A 6969-nucleotide genomic window follows, 5' to 3' on the forward strand; every position below is an offset into this window, starting at 1 on the left:
ACAGTGAAGTCGCGGTCAAGGTAAATTCCCACGCCTCTTCTGTGATCAAACTAAATGACAGATGTTATACTGGGCACATTTCCATTTCCACGAAGACAGTTTGCCAAATCAGGGCTGGTGACTCGTAACTATCGTATCTTTCGGACATTAGCATACATAGGCTATATCCCAGGCATACATTAAACATCTCTTTATCATGGCCAGCGAGCTAACGTTTGCTAGGTAGTCTTGATAACACGTACCAAGAGGGTAAAGTTTTCAAGAGCCAGATTAATAATGATCATTATCCTGCCCTCAATAGCTAGTGTGTTGTTCACAGTTTAGGTTCAACCAAGAACCACATGTCTTAATAAGGTCAAGGTTTAGCTACATCAGTAGGCAAAAACAACCCCAACACAGACCTAAACAAAAAGTAGCAATGAATGAAAATTCGTTTAGGCATACAAACCCCACATTGGTATTTTCAACTTTAAATGTAGGCCCTTCATCGGGCTGTCTACAGTTCCCTCCCGTTGAATAGACCTAGGCCTGCCGTTGACAGGTTGCAGAGCATTTATTCTATTCCGTGTAAATATAATCACCACTCATGTCTATGGCGCCCCTCTCCCAGTCAGGATTTCTGCTGAATTACGCAGCGCGCCGGTCTTCTCAGTAAGCGATTGCAGCTGGAGAGACAATAACACAGTCGGCCACACAGGTAAGCAAAGCAACCTAATTGTATTTATTGTCGTGATCAAAATCAAGTTATGTTACCAGTAACCGTAATCCTAAACGCATTGCAATAGATTACGTTTTCTGTCCGACGTTATGCAACTGTTGGGTTCTGCATAGGATTCGGCGTTCGTCGTTCCATATCGACTATGCTGTATTTTGCATGAGGTGGGAGAGGTTGGGCCTCGTAGTTTTCGTATTAATTAACTGTAGCTCCAGAAATGTCGAATAAATTCCATTAATCTGCTATACTATATTGCCATTCCTTTGCTTCAGTGATCCACCCATGAGTCCAAATTATTTTAATTCAAACTGATTTCATTCAAGACTGTTAAATGTCAGAAGGAGCATGAATGTAACGGCATTTATGTGTGTCTTGTCAGTAAACATCAGATGTGTATTTTAGCTCCACTGCCTAGGGTACATCATTGGGTCTACATTAAATTAATATCCAAACGATTTATTGGAGGTTTATTACACATATTTATAGACACGTTCGGTAACTCCGTGTGCGCATGACATTGTACAACGCTTTGTCTAGTCTCAACATTATTAAATTCCTTTATGAGGTAGCCTATTGCATGGGACCGGTATCAATGCAATGGCCGTAACATGCTCATTCATGTCGACAACGAATGTATATTGTGTGTTACGTTTGACAAGGCCCGTTTTGCAGGAATTTAGCCTTGGTAATCGTATGATAGAAATCTGTTATATTTGCTTTTTTACGAGTGTAAAGGTTGATTGTCTTGCAGGCATCGTTTGTATGTAGGCGACATCTCTGTATCCTCATTGAGGATCATTGTTGATTCTACAGTCAGGCATCTTTGTTGAAATGGTCTCCATTTGCTTCTTGGGAAAGAACGGTGCTGATGCGGGCATGTCTCCAAGCCTGCACGCTCATAGCATGCATTGCGTTAGAGCCATGACGATGGCTTTGCCTTTTTTTTTAAGTGGTTTCAGTGGTTTGAATTTTTAATGTTTTGATAGCTGTCGTTAAAACATTCTATCCGAATGCAGGAGTAGGCGCCATTATATTACCCGGTTTTTGTTATGCATGCAATAGAACATTGTTGTGATGTTGGATCAAGCAGTTTCTTTAGGGTTTGTGCAAACGACACATGTCAGGGTCATTATTACCGTGTTATCTCACAAACATATGGGTTATAATCCGATTCAGAATGGGGGTGAGGCAGAGACTAATCTAACTATAGGACTCAAACTAAACGTCATTATTGCCTACACGCCCTCTGAGCACAATATGATTCTGTTTGAGACTAATATCAGTAAAGAACATTGGATCCCGATTTAGCGATTTATAGTCTACCCTATTCGTCGCCGGTTGAATAAATAGCCATTCGCTTTAAATAGGCCTAGACTCCCCTAAATCATTGTAATTCTTGAATTAATGCCATAGTTTCAGTTATTCTGGCTCGCTTTATAAACCAACTGACTACAGAATTTAGAGGAGCAGACAGACACACCCCTTTCGCACAAGCTAAGTGTTCTGAAGGTGCAATACTGGGAAATACCACCTGAGACCTGTGGTCCACATTGTAAAATGGGCGCTCCCCAACTCTCCCAGCCTAACAGGACGGACCCCTCAGCCGAAACTGTATTCCTTCAAAAATAAATTGGCGGCATCTGTGACAATCCTCAGCAAAGCTGCCAGACAAAGCTGTTGTAATTTAATTTATTTGAACCAGCTGCCCAGGGTGTGTAAGATTAAGCATGTCAATTACAGGGACTTCATAAAGCACCTAAGGACGTAATAGGAGTGTAGACCCACTTTACAGAAGGTGTCGAATTATCACTTTTGGCGGTGTCATTTGTCCTCCTATGATGTACCTGCAGATAAAAAAACATGTGATTGAATGTTAATACTTGATGAACACCAGTGTGCATCACTGCAATGTTCACCTGAGGTAAAGGTTCAATCATTTGGCCTAACAGTACTCAGTGACATTTTATTGTGGGAAACAACTGGCTGTCTGGCACTGATGTAATGGGTATTACAAAAGGCACAGATCCCTAATAGCCAGATTAATCCACCAGTTAAAAAAAAAAAAACGTCTGGAGATATTCTTGCGCCGAAAGGCTTGCAGTTGAATTCTTAGCCTCGGGAGGAGTTTGACTGAGCGCCATGTGCAACGCCTCAGCCCCACATTCTTTCCGGAGAAAAGCTTAATTGGCACGGCACTGACGGAGAACCTCAACTTGTTGCAACATTCAGGCTGTCCCAGGCAAGCAAAGCTGGCATAGGTGGTACACGACACGAATCGTAGTGTGGAGGCCCGTTGATTTGGGGGCGAGATGACATCTCTACGCAGCTGCTGGGGTTTAGCGTTTACACCCCTCGCATTTAGCGGCGGAACCATGACCAGCAGAATTCCACAATGCAGTCATTAGCACATGGTTCCAGGTTCAGAAAATGAAGTGGAACCTTGTTGGAATGTTTTTACCGAAGCCAAAAATGCCCTCAGCCCCCTTTCCTTTTGACATACCCTCTGCATCGTGCATGTCTGTTTTAGAAGCAAAGCAGTGACCTGTGTGTCACCTGAGTACTAAATGCCACAAGATCAAAGGCACATTGGTAGAAAACACTGACATGAGCCTTTGACCCTGGTAGTGTTTTATAATGTTTACTAAAATCCACATGAGACAGAGAGAAGGAAAGGCTCTGCTCATCATGGAAGCCCCTGTTAATTGTGAACGGAGAGTTTTGCGTGCTTTGGTTCTTAGCAGTTTCAATGATGTAGTAGTTTCATTCTTGCACTCTGAAGGGTGGAGGCTGAGCTACATGAGGCGAGGCCCCATGATCGACCCCTCCTTTTCAAGGAGTGTGGGAGGGAGAGAGAGAGAGAGAGAGGGAGAGGGAGAGAGAGAGAGTGAGAGAGAGAGAGAGAGAGGGAGAGAGAGTGAGAGAGAGAGAGAGAGAGAGGGAGAGAGAGAGTGAGAGTGAGAGAGGGAGAGCGAGAAAAAGAAGGAGAGATCAGGCTCACTTTGCTCCAAAGCGATGCTGAGGCAGAACTAGGTCAGAGATACAGGGGCAGTCATCCATGAGTGTAGCATCCTGGGCCTACAGCAGCCACACACACACACACACACGCACACACACTTTCTCCCTCACTCTCCTAATGACACACACACACACACACACACACACACACACACACACACACACACACACACACACACAGTCACAGCATCTCAGCACACTGTGAGCTGTATACCTCAAAGTAATGAGAGATGAGTACAAGTGCATGTCCTCCATATTAGAACACTGAAAGAGCATCTTTCATTTCATCTGCAGAATGAATCACAAAAGGGAAGGGGGGGGGGGCATGTTGTGTGGCTGTTTCACCCTACACACAAATTGCCACTGATGGTTATTTGTTCTTACTGCACATCCCCACAAGCTGAAATTGTACCATCAGCGCTTCATAATTAATGTTGTTACGTGCTTATAATTGTACCTAAGAGTCAAGAGTGGTGATAGCTCATGCAGTCAAGACAAGGGACAGAAAAGTCTTTGTTTTTTAATAAATACCAGGCAAATACAGTTGGGTGAAACCTTACCTTTCCAAGGACTGATTCATGGTAAATAGCACCATATAAGGCTTTTGCACCAGGACCTGGTCACCTCACCCTAGCCACCAGACTGAGGAATGTAAGGCTTCCACCTTCCCAGTCAAAGCCTATTAAATCAGCACCATCACTCAGACTCTGAGGCCCATTGCGTTGGTGTTAGGGGTAGCCATGCTGGGGTATCTTTGTCCGGGTGTCCCTGGTGCGGTGTAAACATCCGCGTTGATCACGCTCTTTGTGTCTTTGTGTGCGTATGCACGGTCCCTCCCCCCACGTCAGTCGGCCTCTCCAGCCCCCTCATGTGCTCCTGCGCTGGTGGGTTTATTGAAGGAGAAAAAAAAAGAAGCACAACAGCCAAGGAACACGGCCAAGTCCACATTCCCCCCACACTCACCAAAGGGGGCTCACACACACACACACACAAACACACTTACACACACACACACACACACACACACACACACACACACACTGTCACACACACACACACACACACACACACTTACACACACACACACACACCAAAGGGGGCTGACTGCACCAGCTTGGGCTTTCTCTTCTCTTTCTTTTCCCTTTTTCCCCTTATTTCTTTTTACTTCCCCTAGTGAAAACCCAAGCTCACACACACACACACACACACACACACACACACACACACACACACACACACACACACACACACACACACACACACTCACACACACACACACACACACACACACACACACACACACACACACACACACACACACTCACACACAACTGTCTGGAGTCTTTACTCGCATCCCCCTCAGCAGGTGAACCGTCCCCAGAGACACCCTCCCCGGGGTCACTCTGATTGGTTGGGTGCCAGCGTCGAGAGGAGACGTCCATAGGCTAACGTTCGAATGGCTTTGAAGTTGGCCTTAGTCCCCTGCAGACATCATGAATTTAATTCATTAAAATTTAACGACACGAGCACATTTTTTCAACTGGCAAATTGTAACAAATCTCTAGCTCCCCTTATATGGCTAGATCGGCTAGAATTTGGTGTGCCATTATTCCTGTAATTACCATGTTGGACACTGATATTAGGCGACCGTCTGTCTGGTTTAGATTTGCTTTAGCACCAGGATGTCCTTTGTTTGATGTATTACATGACAGTTAGACTTTGGGCGTTGTCACAGAAATGTACACAAAGGCGTGTGGAGAACTGCAGAAATATATGATAATATAGACTGGGCTATATGCTGACTGAGCATATGATACCAGTGACACGTTATTAATATAAATGCATGATATTCACTGTGATTCAGGATGATGTCAGTGCTTGCATCCGCATCCGCATCCTTGTCTGCCCGAAACATGATCAGATGTTGCACGCACGACAGGTCAAATGTCATGTAAGAGATGCATTACTACTGCACACGTGGATGAGTAGGCAAGATCATGAGCAGCTGCTAATGGATAGCGGATGTAGCTCTGCCTGCCACAGTAGGAAGAGAAAGAGAGAGAGAGAAAGAGAGGGAGACGATGGAGTCTGTGTAAACACACCATCTGTGTGCAGGAGGACTTGTGTGCTGAGGCGGCACATAAACCAGGTGAGAGTTTTCCCACACGGCAGTGGAAGCTTCCAGAGCACTGTGGATTGTGCAACGCTGTGAAACAGTGTGCTCAGTGACCTGCGTTGTCTCTCCCTTGCTGTCAATAGTGGAAGGTATCTGTCAGACATAGGTATATTTTAAAACATATTCTAGTCTCTGTAGCTCAATAGAATAAAGAATATATAGAATAGAATAGAATTTTCTTTTTGTGAGATGAGAATAGTTAAGGGTTCTTTTTGGGAAAGCTGAATCATGAAAATTAAAACACACTCTAGGCCTACAGGATTGTACCAACTTATTCTCTTTCAGGGTTGGTCTGTTTCAGGAAGGGTACATTTAACTAAACACTGAATCAAATTGAAAGGGATTTCTTCTCTAGGATAAATGGGTGCCCAGTGCCAGGCGGGTGTGCCCAACTGTCAGTCTGTGCCCTACTCTTAGGGAGTGGCAGCCACGATGGCATGATGTTAGGATGACAGGGCTCCATCTCCAATATTCTGTGCAATATGTTATAACAGTATAAAATAATAATAACAATCATATGAATATTATGCATATTTCCCATCTTACATATCATCCAGTCAAACAGAAAACATAAGCCTGCATGTTTGGTAAACACAAAATTGCTTAGAGCTTAGAGCCGTCCTCATGGATGCCTGCTGTGCCAGGGGATGGAGGGCACAGATTGCACCCGATGAAAGGTCAACTAATCTAGGGTCCCACGAGGACCTGAGGCTTGCCTGTGTCTGGGGCTCACGTTGGGCATCACTGAGCTGTTGTGTCACATAGGCCAGAGTCAGGGAATCCACAAAGTGAACGTCAAAGAATGGCACTCAGGTACAGTCGGCACTGCTCGAGCAAGTAGCAAGCCTGCCAAGGGATTCTCTGCGTCCGACACCGCAACAGTTTGAGGACAGAACAGGCTGAAGGGAAGAAGGACTCCACCCTAGGAAAATATTCTGGTTAGCAGAGGAATGAGCACCAACTTCGACAGCTGTGTGGAGGTACAAGCCCAGGCTTGGAAAGGTCTGCTCCGTTGCGTAGGTGTGTGTGGGGGGGGGGGGGGGGGGGGGGGGTACAGGGAGAG

This window comes from Clupea harengus, chromosome 23 (assembly GCF_900700415.2).
Source record: "Clupea harengus chromosome 23, Ch_v2.0.2, whole genome shotgun sequence".
NCBI lineage: Eukaryota > Metazoa > Chordata > Actinopteri > Clupeiformes > Clupeidae > Clupea > Clupea harengus.